Source organism: Amblyraja radiata, chromosome 4 (assembly GCF_010909765.2).
Source record: "Amblyraja radiata isolate CabotCenter1 chromosome 4, sAmbRad1.1.pri, whole genome shotgun sequence".
Taxonomy (NCBI): domain Eukaryota; kingdom Metazoa; phylum Chordata; class Chondrichthyes; order Rajiformes; family Rajidae; genus Amblyraja; species Amblyraja radiata.
Window position 1 is genome coordinate 42818961 of NC_045959.1, and position 16743 is coordinate 42835703.

The following is a 16743-nucleotide window of genomic DNA, read 5'->3' on the forward strand; positions in this document are numbered from 1 at the left end:
GTGATCGCGGACAGTCAAATGGCCATAACTTTCTTAACAATTAAGAGAACTAAAATAAATTTTCAGTTATTGTAGATTGAAGCATTCTGAAACAAATATGAAACAATCTTACTTAGATGACTTGAAATTAAAGCATATAATTAGTTAGTTACCTAATTGTAGCTAATTACAAAATTCAATGACTAGATCTAAACTATCAATTTCTTAAGAATAGATTAACATTTTTAAATCGCCTAAGTGTCCAAATAACATTCACACAAGAATTCACATAATATAACATATTTTTAAAATCTTATTGTCATGGATTTATAGGCCAAATGGAAGGAATTTAATGCTTAATACCTGTAAATTAATGGCCATTTAAATCATCTTGCGAGTGGGTTTTTCTGGAACGCGACCGTTTGGAACGTTGTGGTTTGCAATGATTTAGACACCCATATCTGCATGAAAAACACTAACGGTTCGTATGGGGACTAAATCACCGTTTCGCAACTTAAAATGTGAACTAAAGGTATCTTAAGGACCACTTTTATACATAAAAATAAACCGCTTTCTTTTACCTGTCCCGTACCTGAAATTTGTCCCCGTTGTCGGCATTGACGGCTTTAGAAGCTGATTTTAAAATGACTCCAGCACTGAACGAGTTGGACGATTTACAAAAAAAAATAGACAGAACGCCCGTGAAACGATTCTTCAACAAAAGCTTGCACTCCAACCAAATATAATCCAGGACAAGGTAGGAAAAAAAACGCGTTTTAACCCCGCCCCCCCCTCAAAGGCACCAAAATCGCGCACACGGCCAGTGGCAGCATTGCAGCGCCACTGAAGGTAAGTATTGTAACATACCTACATCAACAATTATGGCCAGTTACACAAATACATCATCCAACCATAGTATTTAACCACAGCAACAGCTCCAAGTTAGCAGCGGAATAAGCCGTTGGGATCGTAAAGGGGAGATTTTGTTGCATGCTTCACTTGGTGCACTGCGGAAGTCACCAAACAGGAGCAGGGATGCAGACACAGGAACTGCAGAAGCTGGTTTACTAAAAGAAACAGAGTGCTGGTGTAATTCAGTGCATCAGGCAGAATCTCTGGGGAACATGGATAGATGACATTTTGGATCAGGGCCTGTTCTCAGACTGTCGGTTCCCAACCCAAACCGTCACATCCATATTCTCTAGAAACATAGAAAATAGGTGCATGAGCCAGCACCGCCATTCAATATGATCATGGTTGATCATCCAAAATCAGTACCCCGTTCTTGCTTTTTCCCCATATCCCTTGATTCCTTTAGCCCTAAGAATTAATTCTAACTCTCTCTTGAAAACATCCAGTGAATTGGCCTCCACTGCCTTCTGTGGCAGAGAATTCCCCAGATTCACAACTCTCTGGGTGAAAACATTTTTCTTCATCAGATGCTGCCTGACCCTCTCAGTTACCCCAGCACTTAGTGTCCTTTTTAGCGACAGAGATGCCACTGTCATGGGCCAGATGATTTATAATATTGCAAACACAAGATTTAATCTGGTGCTGGAGGTGGAGCAACAAGGAAACCATAAACCTTAGTGTTGTGTGCAGAGATCGAGAACCAGGAAGAAGTTGAAGGCAGTGGATGCAGAGCAGGAAGAGGGAAGCAATGCTGACAGGGGCCATAAGGGACCCCCTAATAGGGAGATGCTTAGTTTAGTTTAGTTTATTGCCACCTGTACTGAGGACAATGAAAAGCTTTTTTGTTGAGTGCTATCCAGTCAGTGGAACGACTATACATAATTACAATCAAGCTGTCCATCGTGTACAGATACATGATAAAGGGAATAACGTTTAGTGCAAGATAAAGTCCAGTAAAGTCCGATTAAAGATAGTCCGAAGGTCTCCATTTTGGTAGATGGTACACAGGACCACTCCCTAGTTGTCGTTCGGATGGTTCAAATGGGAAAGGGGTGAAGAGGGAGTGACTGGGATGAGACTTGTCCTTGATTATGGTGGTGGCCTTGCCATGGCAGTGCAAAGTGTGGATGGAGTCGATGGAAGGGAGGTTGGCTTGTGTGATGGGCTGGGCTGCGTCCATCAATTTATTACGGTCTTGAATGGAACTGTTCCCAAACCAGGCTGTGATGCATAGGGAGGAACTGCTGCAGATGCTGGTTTAAACCGAAGATAGAAACAAAATAGAAGGGGTATGTGGAGCAGCCACTTTCTGGACACAAAATGCTGCAGCAACTCAGCGGGACAGGCAGCATCTCTGGAGAGAAGGAAGGAGTGATGTTTCGGGAAGGGTCTCGACCCGAAACGTCACCCCTTCCTTCTCTCCAGACATGCTACCTGTCCCGCTGAGTTGCTGCATCATTTTGTGTCTATCTTCAGTTTAAACTAATATCTGCAGTTCCTTCCCACACTGCCTCCTTCTGGAGTACTGTCCCCTCCATGACAACCATAGTGTGTTTCCGTTCTGTTGGTGTCTTGTGCTGTGTGCCTTTTAGAGCTGATTTCTTTCCCTGAATGCTCTCCATCTCTCAAATTCAGAACTTCCTGAAAATGCTTGATTCTGGGTACAAGCTACTCCAATCCTGTTCCACACTGGATTTTGGGCAGTTTGGTGATTTTTATTTGTTCATCTCATACGTGCACTGAATTGAACAATGTTTTGCTAAAATGTTAAAATGTTGCTATCCAGTTTTCAGGCATAACGTTTGCACATAAAATAATTTATTCTACTATTATATTGGAAGTTTTAAATTAGACGGTGATATTATCAAAATAGGTGATGAAAGATTTTATGGAATATATTCAGTATTTTTGTTCATATTCATATTTCCTATGATGAAAGGAGGCCATTTCACCAAGCAGATTAATGCCAAAACTCAGAACAATAGACCAAACCTATTCCTACCCTATTTCCCTGCAACCCATCCTCTCATCTTAACACTGATTAATATCCTCTGATTCACTCACCAGCCACCTAAACCAGGGGTGAGTTATGGTATCCAACTAACCTACAACCTGCACGTCTTTGGGATATGGAGGAAAACTGGAGCAATGGAGGACAATTCACACATTCACAAGGAGAACATACAAATCCATATGGATAGCACTGGAGATCAGGATTGAACCAGGGTCTCTTCTTTCTTCTTCTTCCACTGTTCAAATATTCCCTAAAACTTTAAGGCAAAGATTCCGCAAAGATTCCGCAAAGATTTACAAAGCTTTTAAGTATTAATCTCACATTGATTTGAACCATCTTTATAGGAATATAACCTGTTTGAATGATATTCATTTTGGTCTTGTCCATTGTCAAGTAAATAACTCGCTGAAGGTTAAAATATCTGTATGTTTGAGGGGGATTGGCAGAGACTGGGAAACTGAGAGAAGACATGACTTTTAATATTTATCACCTCCCATGTTCTAATCTTTTATCTTAACTGATTTGTTCAAAAAATTGCTTCTTGCTTTGACACTAGCAGTGGTGGCAGCTATGGCATTCCTGCGATAACACTTTAAAACTCATAATGTGCCCATGAGAAAAAAAATCTGTGCCATCAAAGATGAACCGATGCACCTGTACATTTAGTATAAATAGTATGCTTTGGGATCGGAAATATTACAGACAACTCACCAGCCATAATATTATTAAACCACATGGTTAAGCCTAAAAAGACAGTGCAGCATTTGTATGTTTACATAAAAAGGTAAAAAAAAGGGTCAAAATAATATGTTTGCAAATAAGAACAAAAACCATAAATGCTTTTTTGGCCTTGATTTATTTCCATTTTTTTCCAGTGGATTAACATGGCATAAACTGTTTCCTTTTTAAAGTCCAAAGGCACCCTGTCAGCCACTGTTTCAATCTATTTCAGCAGCTTTATTTCCTATCTGATTTAGCATCAGGGATCCGTATGGCAGATGGGATTTGATGCAGTGTGCATCTGGAAACTGGGTCTTCAAGATATGCAAACAGGCAAGGCACAGTAGTCAAATCCAAGTCAGCATTGCGCACAAATCCCACAATCCCACATGAGACAACCATTTGACATATCATTTGCAACTTTTGCCTGCTTGCATCATTCTTGGCCTGTCAGAAGCAACTTTCTTCATTTAAATCTACTTGACATGCCAGGAAAATGGAATCACTTTACAATTTACTGTCCATGTGCTGCACTTGTGGTTTAAGAGATCATTTATTACTCTTCTACATGATTGTTTTCTTTGTTATTTTTATTTATTTATTTATTTTAAATACGGGTTTATTTATTCCTATCAATCCAAGATTTCAAAAGAATAAATTACATGCAAATTACTGTACACAATAATTACAGTCACTGCTTGTCAATCCCCTATGAAAGTAATTTTTGAATGTCTTGGTGTAGAATCATGTCCAAGATTTTTTCTGTCATAAATCCTTGTTAATTTTTGTTACATTTAGCTTTAGATTAAGAGCAGAAGTTGAGGTTGATATTGATAAAACCCTGTGATTTTCTGTTCTGAATGAGGTCGTGGTCTTTTCTCCTGCAGTGGACATCAGTGGTTTTATGTCTTAAAGCCTAATCACTGGTGCCTATTAAATTTAGGTTTCAGATATTGCTGGAGGTAGAACTGATTATCATAGTGAATGAAATACTTGTTTGGCTCATTCCCAGGGGGCAAAAAGTCATTCTTCAAGGTGATGCATCTCATTTGAGGAATCCATTAACAATTGAAAGGAGTTAAAAATACATGTGAACTCCCAGTGAGGCAGAACCAAGTTTGTCTGGTGTGTATTCACAATAACAGCGACTGACTCTTGCCTTATCTATGTTAAGTAAATAGTGCAATGGATGGCTGCTTTCCGCAATGCATGAACCTTAATTTACAACTCCGATGTGGCAGGTAGATCATAGCTGCTTAGCAAATATTTAGGATTCAATGCACCAGATAGGCTTTTACTGTGATTGTTTCATGGCATGGTAAAAAGGAACATGAGCAAAAGATAAGCCTTGCTACACCAAAGGTCAAGTTTGCAATTAAAATTAACTTCTTGCTTCTATATCTAATCACAGGGAAAAAAAATTGGATAAATATTTAAAGACACAGCCACATTTGACTTGGACCAATCCTAAAATATTACAAAAGCCAGTCCATTAAGTCTGCATCAGTTTCATGAACAAAAGCAGACTATGGGACGACAATCTTATCAGACGTCACGTTCTAAATACAGAGGATGTGCAAAAAAAAAAACGTTTCCATATTATTGCCAGGCGTATATCTGCATGGAGCTGTCTGACAAATATCACAGGACTATTTCTCCTGTATTGGGTTGACAATATGTTCTGAAGCAGTAAGATGATTTCATATATTAATCTTCACTTCCTAACGTTGTGAAACTTATCAACATTTTTGAATACTCTCATAAGAGTTAATCTGACACTGCCTCACTATATATATATTGAAAATAAGTGACTATTTCCTATGCCATCCTTGTGTGGTACGATTGCACTCAGAGATTGTGAGTTAACGTGATGAAATTCAACATTTGAATGAAATAAGTAAAATATTACTTTTTCCCCTGTCGGATTTTTAAGAGCAATGAGTGATGTAAGAAGATTGAAAACAAATTTCATACACTGTAGCCAGACACACTCAGATTTATCTTGCAAGTAAATTTGCAAATGTTTAAGCATCGCGCACAAGATTCTATCCGAAAAGTTAATGAAATTCTGTTGCACCCTTTCTCCTTGTGCAAATGCTAAGTGTTGCAAGGTGAGATCAAGCTTTAACTGGGGATGTATCTTTGAAGAGACAGGGATCTGCAGGTGCTGGTTTACACAAAAGGACGTAAAGTGTTGGAATAACTCAGTGGGTCAGGCAGCATACCCCGAGAACATGGATACGTTTGTGATGGCGTTTTGGGTAATTGGTGGCAGCCTTTTTGAGGCAGCGACTGCGATAGATCCCCTCGATGGTAAGGAGGTCAGAGCCGATGATAGACTGGGCAGTGTGTACAACTTTTTGAAGTCTTTTCCGCTCCTGGGCGCTCAAGTTGCCGAACCAAGCCACGATGCAACTGGTCAGCATGCTCTCTACTGTGCACCTGTAGAAGTTCGAGAGAGTCCTCCTTGACATACCGACTCTCCGTAATCTTTTTAGGAAGTATAGGCACTGATGTGCTTTCTTTATAATTGCATCTGTGTTCTCGGACCAGGAGAGATCTTCAGAGATATGCACGCCCAGGAATTTGAAGCTCTTGACCCTCTCCACCATCGACCCGTTGATATAAACGGGACTATAAGTCCCCATCCTACGTCTTCCAAAGTCCACAATCAGTTCCTTGATTTTGCTGGTGTTGAGAGCCAGGTTATTGTGCTGGCACCATTTCTTCAGTCGGTCGATCTCACTTCTATACTCTGACTCGTCTCCATCAGTGATACATCTCACAACAGTGGTGTCATCGGTGAACTTGATGATGGAATTTGAACTATGACCGGCTACGCAGTCATGAGTATAGAGTGAGTACAGCAGCAGGCTGAGCACGCAGCCTTGAGGTGCTCCCGTGCTGATTGTTATCGAGGCTGGCACATTACCACCAATACGAACAGACTGTGGTCTGTGAATGAGGAAGTCGAGGATCCAATTGCAGAGGGATGCTTAGAGACCCAGTTCTGAGAGTTTGGTAACCAGCTTGGAGGGGATGATTATGTTAAATGCCGAGCTGTAGTCAATGAATAACAGCCTGACATATGAGTTTTTGTTGTCCAAGTGGCCCAGAGCGGAGTGGAGAGCCAGTGTGATTGCATCCACCATTGATCTGTTGTGGCGGTAAGCAAACTGCAGTGGGTCCAGGTTTTTGTCGAGGTAGGAGTTGATTTGCGCCATGATCAACCTCTCAATGCACATCATCACCACCGGCGTTAGTGCCACAGGTCGATAGTCATTGCTCTTCTTGGGCACCGGTATAATTGATGCCCTTTTAAAGCAGGTGGGAACTTCAGACCTCATAAGTGAGAGGTTGAAAATGTCCGTAAAAACTCCAGCCAGTTGGTCCGCATAGGCTTTTAGAACACGACCGGGTATGCCATCAGATCCAGGCACCTTCTGAGGGTTCACCCCTCTGAAGGATTTTCTGACGTCGACCTCAGTGACCGTGATCGAAATACCATCACAGCGAATGGGGGATCGAGAAGGCACATCAGTGTTCTCCCTATCAAAGCGAGTGTAGAATGCATTAAGCTTGTCAGGGAGTGATGCTACGCCGACATTTGAGCTGCCTCCTGATCTCGCCTTGTAGGAGGTGATTGCATTCAAGCCCCACCACAGCTGCCGAACATCCGTCTCATCCTCCAGTTTGGAGCAGAAATCCCTTTTGGCCTTTTTGATGGCCTTACTAAGGTCATATCTGGCCTTCTTGTAGTCATCAGTATTTTCAGAAATGAATGCCCAGTGTCTGGACTTCAGAAGAGAGTGGATCTCATAGTTCATCCAAGGCTTCTGATTGGGAAACACTTGGAAGGTAGGGTGAAATGTGAGGACCAACAGAACTCTCTCCTCAGATAGAAACAAAATACTGGAGCAACTCAGCGGGTCAGACAGCCTATCTGGAGAGAAGGAATAGGTGACATTGTGGGTCGAGACTCTTCTTCAGTGAGAACTGAACCACGGGACATCAAGGAGACGTGGGCAAGAGATCCATCTATGTCAGAAGGGGCAACTACATTTTCTAAAGAAAGAGGACATCTCTGATCTTCTCGACTGGAAAACCCCATCTTGGAGCCAGATGCAATGGAGATGGAGGAATTGAAAATCTGGGGTCTTTGCAAGAAGCAATGTAGAGAGAAGTGTAGTCCAGATAACTGTGGGAGTCATGGGATTTATAGAAGATGACAGTCATTAGTCTGTCCCTTGTGATGGTGACAGAGAGATCAAGAAAGAGAGATCCTTTGTGTCCTATTGTTCCGTTCTTGCCCCCCCCCCCCCACCCCCAGATAGGACAAGGATAGAGTTCCTCGGATCCTCACCATCCCATCAGCCTCCGTATTCAACAGACCAATATTTCCATCACCTCCCATTGGATCACACCGTCAGTCACATCGTGCCATCTCCACACCTTTCCACTTTCTGCAGAGACCACTCACTCTGCAACTACCTGGTCCACTCATCCCTTCCCATGCGAACCACCCCCTTCCCAAGTACTTTCCCCTGCAACCACGGTAGAGGCAGCACCTGTCCCTGTACCTCCTCCATCACCTCCAGGAACCTCCAGGAACCCCAGCAGTTCTTCCAGCTAAGACAGAGGTTCACGTGCACTTCCTCCAACCGCATCTACAGTACCCGGTGTTCCTGATGTGGCCTCGCTGTGGGACCAGGGATAGAGTCAGCAACCGGTTTCATGAACATTTGGGCTTGTCCACCGACGCCTCATGGATCTCCCGGTTCCTAACCATTTTAACTCCCCTTGCCATTTCCATACAGACCTTTCTGTCCTGGGCTTCCTCCATTTCCAGAGTGAGGCCACAAACAAAATGGAGGACCTGCACATCATTTTCGGCTTAGTTAGCTTACAACCCAACAGTATGAATACTGAATTCCCCAATTTTAGATAACCTCGAACAACACCTCCTCCCCCCCCCCCCCCCCCCCCCCCCCCAACCCTTCCTCCCCCTCCCACACTTCCCTGTGCCCCACCTATTTATACCCTCCTCCTACATTCCTTACTCTGGTTTCACAATTCACACCTGTCTCACACCTTTTGCTATTATCTCAGATTCAGATTCAGATTCAGATTCAGATTCAATTTTAATTGTCATTGTCAGTGTACAGTACAGAGACAATGAAATGCATTTAGCATCTCCCTGGAAGAGCGACATAGCAAATGATTTAAATAAATAATAATAAGTGATAATAAGTGTCCGGGGGGTGGGGGGGTGATTGGCAGTCACCGAGGTACGTTGTTGAGTAGAGTGACAGCCGCCGGGAAGAAGCTGTTCCTGGACCTGCTGGTTCGGCAACGGAGAGACCTGTAGCGCCTCCCGGATGGTAGGAGGGTAAACAGTCCATGGTTGGGGTGAGAGCAGTCCTTGGCGATGCTGAGCGCCCTCCGCAGATAACGCTTGCTTTGGACAGACTCAATGGAGGGGAGCGAGGAACCGGTGATGCGTTGGGCAATTTTCACCACCCTCTGCAATGCCTTCCGGTCGGAGACAGAGCAGTTGCCATACCATACTGTGATGCAGTTGGTAAGGATGCTCTCGATGGTGCAGCGGTAGAAGTTCACCAGGATCTGAGGAGACAGATGGACCTTCTTCAGTCTCCTCAGGAAGAAGAGACGCTGGTGAGCCTTCTTATCTCTGGCCTTTGTATCAAACATCTGCCTATCAACCCCCCCCCCCCCCGGCTTGTTTCCACCTATTACCTGCCATGCTTTGCGCTGCCTCTCCTCTCTTCTGCATGTATTCCCTCCTCCACCCCCCCCCACACACTCCAGTCTGAAGAGGGGACCCGACCCAAAACGTCACCTATTTTTGTTCTGCAGGACCGTTACCTGACCCACATTGTTACGCCAGCACTTTGTTTCCAGATCTATATTTGAAACTGGTTTCACACAAGCCACCTCCCACATATAACAGAAAGAGTCTATTTTACCCTTTTCAATAAGTTTTGTTGACTTATGGATGACTAAAACAGCCACCAGGATATTAAGGTGCATTTGGTCAAGAATGAAGTGAGTATAAATTCTCAACTGAATTCAATATCGAGGCAATTTTTTAATATTGTGGAAATAAAGAGGTTCAGCCAATTCCTGAAGTAGGCTCGATAAACATAAGGCAGAGTGCAAATTCCAGTGCTACCTGATGCATGTACGGAACTGGAATTTAAAGCTATATTTTGACCAGACGTTAGCATTCACTATAAAAATTAAATGTTTATTTGGAGTACAATTAATTAAGACTGATTATTTTCCTGTACCTATTGTGCAGTACAGTATATGCAACAAACCTTTTTCACATCAATAGTCAATATTCTTGAAAGCACATATTATTCATGAATGCGTGGAATATATGCATGAGGAAAAGAAGATACCCATGATAAATTAATGTCAACAGGACTTAAGGGATGAAAGTGTGTCACGTGACTGAACACCAGGAAAAATCAGAGCTAAGAGGATGAACAGCAGAACCAAATATCAAATGGGTTCAAAAGATTGTAATGAAATGAAAGAGAAATGAAACAGAAAAGCAATGGGAAATATCTTTTTTCAACAGAAGGGGAAATATTACAGGAAAATCTATCAGAGATGCTCAAATGAATGCACCAATAATCATTTTATTTACTCTCCAATATCAGCTGATATGTTTAACTGACAAGATTCTAGGTATTAAGCAAATCATGCAATATTTGCAAGGTGACTGTGCAAAATAATAACAAGACATGCAAAATATGAATGGAAATGCTGTCAATGCTCATTATAGACTTGAACAGTCATGTTCCTAAATGTGCCTCTCATCTATTTGCGGGTTTATGAAAGATTCATGACTAAACTGCGGAGGATTCAAGATTCAAGAGAGTTTATTGTCATGTGTCCCAGATAGGACAATGAAATTCTTGCTTTGCTGCAGCACAGCAGAATATTGTAGCCATAAATAAATACAGAACAGATCAGTGTGTCCATATACCATTGAATATATATATACACACATAAATAAGCATATAAAGTGCAAAAGGCTGTTAAAGTTCATATTTTTGTTTGAGTTGAGTTTAATAGTCTGATGGCTGTGGGGAAGCAGCTGTTCCTGAACCTGGATGTTGCAGATTTCAGGCACCTGTACCTTCTACCTGAAGGCAGCGGAGAGATGAGTGTGTGGCCAGGATGGTGTGGGTCCTTGATGATGCTGCAAGCCTTTTTGAGGCAGTGACTGTGGTAGATCCCCTCGATGGTAGGGAGGTCAGAGCCGATGATGGACTGGGCAGTGTTTACAACTTTTTGCTCTCTTTTCCGCTCCTGGGCGCACAAGTTGCCAAACCAAGCCATGATGCAACCGGTCAGCATGCTCTCTACTGTGCACCTGTAGAAGTTCGAGAGAGTCCTCCTCGACATACCGACTCTCCGTAATCTTCTCAGGAAGTAGAGTTGCTGATGTGCTTTCTTTATAATTGCATCAGTGTTCTGGGACCAGGAGAGATCTTCGGAAATATGCACGCCCAAGAATTTGGTCTTGACCCTTTCCATCATCGACCCGTTGATATAAATGGGACTGTGGGTCCCCATCCTGCCCCTTCCAAAGTCCACAATCAGTTCCTTGGTTTTGCTGGTGTTGAGAGCCAGGTTACTGTGCTGCACCATTTGGTCAGTCGGACGATCTCACTTTTCTATACTCAAACTCGTCTCCATCAGTGATACATCCCACAACAGTGGTGTCATCGGCGAACTTGAAGATGGAGTGGTCTGTGAATGAGGAAGTCGAGGATCCAATTACAGAGGGATGCGCAGAGACCCAGTTCATAGAGCTTGGTAACCAGCTTGGGGGGATGATTGTATTAAATGCCGAGCTGTAGTCAATGAATAACAGCCTGACATATGAGTTTTTGTTGTCCAAGTGATCCAGAACGTAGTGGAGAGCCAGCGAGATCGCATCCACCGTTGATCTGTTGTGGCGGTACGCGAACTGCAGTGGGTCCAGGTTTTTGTCGCGGTTGGAGTTGATTTGCGCCATGATCAACCTCTCAAAGCACTTCATCACCACGGGCATTAGTGCCACTGGTCGATAGTCATTGAGGCACGTCACCTTGCACTTCTTGGGCACCGGTATTATTGATGCCCTTTTAAAGCAGGTGGGAACCTCAGACCTCAGAAGTGAGAGGTTGAAAATGTCCGTAAAAACTCCAGCCAGTTGGTCCGCACAGGTTTTCAGAACACGACCGGGTATACCATCACGTCCAGGTGCTTTCCGAGGGTTCTGGATGATGGAGGTGAATTCCATCGGTAGGTAGAAGGGACGGCACTCCACAGCCAGGTGTTCCAGGTGTGGAGAGCAGGAGATGGATAGGACTGCCACGTCTGAGCACCACGCAGAGTTGACCATGAGGCAGACGCTCCCTCCTCTCCCTTTCCCAGATGCCAGTGTATGGTCCATGCCGTGGATGGAGAAACCATCAGGCTGGACTGCTGAGTCCGGGGAGCTGGGGGTGAGCCATGTATCTGTGAAACAGAACAGAGCATTCCCTCAGCTCCCTTGCCCTTAAGTCCTCCACTTTATTTTCAAGGGACTGTACATTGGCCAGAAGGATGGGAGGTAGAGGGGGTCGAAGTCTCCTGCACATCAAGTCTGACCTGAAATCCTGCCTGTCGGTCACGTTTCCGGACACAATGGAGGCATCCCCGTAGTTTCCAGATACTGTACTTACTGTACCTGCTGTTTCTGCAAGCCTGCGCTGGAACGGGGATTTCCTCACAGTTGGCAGCTCCAGCTCCGTTACGATTGGAGATTCCCTCACAGACGGCAGCTCCAGCACCGTTGCTCTTGGGAAATCCTGCTCGTCGGCTCAGGAGGGCTTCCCGGTGTTTCCAGGTACAGTACCTGTGATTCCCAGTCAGGTCGGGTTCTCTCCAGCGATCCAGGCAACGCTTGCAGTCGGAGGCTCCCGCAGATCGCGAAATCGCTAGTGCCTTCAGATGCACTAGCAGCTTATCCGTTACGGCGCCAATTTCTGCCGTTTTCTGATCTAGGTAAATTGATTGTAGCTGTAAATTATCCTCTTCTGTTGGGTTGTTGGCAAAATGTCGCCACAGGTAGGTGCCATCTTTTATTCCTTATGAGACAATTGGCTCTTCTTATGGAAGAGCCAATTTGCTCTTAGAAGACCAGGAAGACAGGATGCACAGAAATGAATGCTGACCCAAGAATTACAAAGAGTGAATCTTGAGGAAAGCCAGGTAATTTCAACAAGAATGTGGGAGAACAAAATGGGAGAATGGATGATGAGGTTTTGCACTAGATGTTAAAAATATGCAAATTGCTCTGGTTAGCTCAACCTGCTGTGCTCATCTAACTGGAGGTAGACAAAATGCTGGAGAAACTCAGCGGGTGTAGCAGCATCTATGGAGTGAAGGAAATAGGCAATGTTTCGGGCTGCAACCCTTCTTCAGACTTCATTTTGGGTGGATGTTTCTGGATTAATTTAGGGAATTAAACATTACATTCCTTCCATCTGGGATATAAATTCATGACAGTGAGATTTAAAAATCATGTTATATTGTGAATTCTTGTGTGAATGGGATTAGTTTGTTATTTGGATACTTAGGCTATTTTTAAAAATTATCCTTTTCTTAAGAAATGGAATCTACAGGACATTGTTAATGGGAAAGTAGTGGGCAGAAAGGCATGTCATGTGTGGTTTGAAGAGCAAAAACTTGTAGTTTACAATGCCAACATTGAAAAGTTGAGGAAAAACAAGGTGAATAGAGTTGTTTATTGGTTACAATCTGAGGAGTATGATGATGCTACTGATTATGATATGCCAATGTACCAGCTAGCAACTGATCTTCTCCATAAAGACTTGGTCTATTGCTAGAAATTGTGATTTATTTACCTATCTGTTACGGACACAGTATATAATACAATAATATTGAAGTTCTGATCTTGAGAATATCACATATTTGAATTTTCAAGGCAGTCTGGGTGTTTATTACTATTTCCGTCACAATGGTCAATTTTGTAATTAGCTACAATTAGGTAATTAACTAATTCTATGCTTTAATTTCAAGTCATCCAAGTAAGATGTTTTATATTTGTTTCAGAATGCTTCAATCTATAATAACTGAACATTTCATTCAGTTCTCTTAATTTTTAAGAAAGTTATGGGCTTTTGACTGTCCTCGATCACAGCTTTTGTGTTGTCAATGGAAAAGCAATAGGGAACAAGATGTTAATTTCCGAGTATGAAAATGGTCAGAACTTTTTTAATACTGAAGATATGAAAGTGAATTAGGTGTCAAATTAAACTTCTTTTTATGCTTTTTCTGATGAGATAAATTGCAGACTTGAATTTTAAAATCTCAAAATATTTTAACATTGCTACATACTTGTAACAGGAATAATACAATTATTAACAGAGATGTTAACCTACATATAGTTAGGATGAATCAAATATAATGTGATAAGATGATAGATATTAATGGAATGTTTCCATTTGATGCTTTAAATCATAATAAGGACCTATTGAAGGAAAGGCTTATTTTGGATGTCATTTTGTGTATATTTTGTACCATTGATTCTGCAGAAAGATCACAAGCTAAAACACCACCTATCCATGCTCTCCAGAGATTCTGCCTGACCCACTGAGTTACTCCAGCACTTTTGTGTCTTTTTTTGTAAACCAGCATCTGCAGTTCCTTGTAACTCAGATCATACCACTCACCTATATACCAGGGGAAAATTTTAGAGTGTCTCATTAATCAACCACACTTCTTTGAGGAAACTGAAAGACCCAGTGGAAACCCTATGTGGTCTCAAGGAATATAGCCAAATTCCACACATGCAGCACCCAAGGTTAGAAGTGAACCTGGGTCTCTGGCTCCTTGAGGCAACAGAGCCATTGTCCTTGAGTTAATTTACCAAACACCATTGATTTCAGTTCAGTCCTGTCATTGTCAATGTGTTTGTTATGCAATAGGGATTGGCCAGGGTTTGGTTTTAAAGCTGCCATTTCTATCAGGAACTTGTTATAGAACAAGATAGACCCAAAATGCTGAAATAATTCAGCGGAACAGGCAGCATCTCTGGAGAGAAGGAATGGGTGACATTCCGGGTCTCTACTAAGGACGGTTCCTCACCTACCTGGACTCGACTAATGCAGTTCCTCACCTACTTGTTATAGAACAATGCCATTTGCCATAAGGGCACCTTGAGTCAATCTATACTGTGGAGCCCACACTGATACTGGCAAGCGTGGATAGCTGTACAAGGCAACATTTTGCTTTGTCTCTGTGGGCTGTACAATGGCGTCGCGCTGGAGTTGCTTCCTTACAGCTCTAGAGACCTTGGTTCAATCCTGACTATGGGTGCTGTCTGTACTTTCTCCCTGTGACCACGTGTTTCAATTACCTTCCACATTCCAAAGCTCATAAACCTCTGTTTGTAGGTTAATTGGCTTCAGTAAAATTGTAAATTGCCCCTAGTGTGTAGGATAGTGCGAGTACAAGTTGATCGCTGGTCGACGCGGACTTGGTGGGCTAAACGATCTACATAGAAACATAGAAAATAGGTGCAGGAGTAGGCCATTCGGGCCTGCACCGCCATTCGATATGATCATGGCTAACCATCCAACTCAGTATCCTGTACCTGCCTTCTCTCCATACCCCCTGATCCCTTTAGCCACAAGGGCCACATTTAACTCCCTCTTAAATATAGCCAATGAACTGGCCTCAACTACCTTCTGTGGCAGAGAATTCCAGAGATTCACCACTCTCTGTGTGAAAAATGTTTTCCTCATCTCGGTCCTAAAAGATTTCCCCCTTATCCTTAAACTGTGACCCCTTGTTCTGGACTTCCCCAACATCGGGAACAATCTTCCTGCATCTAGCCTGTCCAACCCCTTAAGAATTTTGTAAGTTTCTATAAGATCCCCCCCTCAATCTTCTAAATTCTAGCGAGTACAAGCCGAGTCTATCCAGTCTTTCTTCATATGAAAGTCCTGACATCCCAGGAATCAGTCTGGTGAACCTTCTCTGTACTCCCTCTATGGCAAGAATGTCCTTCCTCAGATTAGGAGACCAAAACTGTACGCAATACTCCAGGTGTGGTCTCACCAGGACCCTGTACAACTGCAGTAGAACCTCCCTGCTCCTATACTCAAATCCTTTTGCTATGAATGCTAACATACCATTCGCCTTCTTCACTGCCTGCTGCACCTGCATGCCTAATTTTAATGAATGGTGTACCATGACACCCAGGTCTCGCTGCATCTCCCCCTTTCCTAATCAGCCACCATTCAGATAATAGTCTACTTTCCTGTTTTTGCCACCAAAGTGGATAACCTCACATTTATCCACATTATACTGCATCTGCCATGCATTTGCCCACTCACCCAGCCTATCCAAGTCACTTTGCAGCCTTCTAGCATCCTCCTCACAGCTAACACTGCCCCCCAGCTTCGTGTCATCCGCAAACCTGGAGATGTTGCATTCAATTCCCTCGTCCAAATCATTGATATATATCGTAAATAGCTGGGGTCCCAGCACCGAGCCTTGCGGTACCCCACTAGTCACTGCCTGCCATTGTGAAAAGGACCCGTTTACTCCTACTCTTTGCTTCCTGTCTGCCAGGCAGTTCTCTATCCACATCAATACTGAACCCCCAATACCATGTGCTTTAAGTTTGTATACTAATCTCTTATGTGGAAACTTGTCGAAAGCCTTCTGAAAGTCCAGATATAACACATCCACTGGTTCTCCCTTATCCACTCTACTAGTTACATCCTCGAAAAATTCTATAAGATTCGACAGACATGATTTACCTTTCATAAATCCATGCTGACTTTGTCCAATGATTTCACCACTTTCCAAATGTGCTGCTATCCCATCTTTAATAACTGATTCTAGCAGTTTCCCCACTACCGACGTTAGACTAACTGGTCTGTAATTCCCCATTTTCTCTCTCCCTCCCTTTTTAAAAAGTGGGGTTACATTAGCTACCCTCCAATCCTCAGGAACTACTCCAGAATCTAAAGAGTTTTGAAAGATTATCACTAATGCATCCACTATTTCTGGGGCTACTT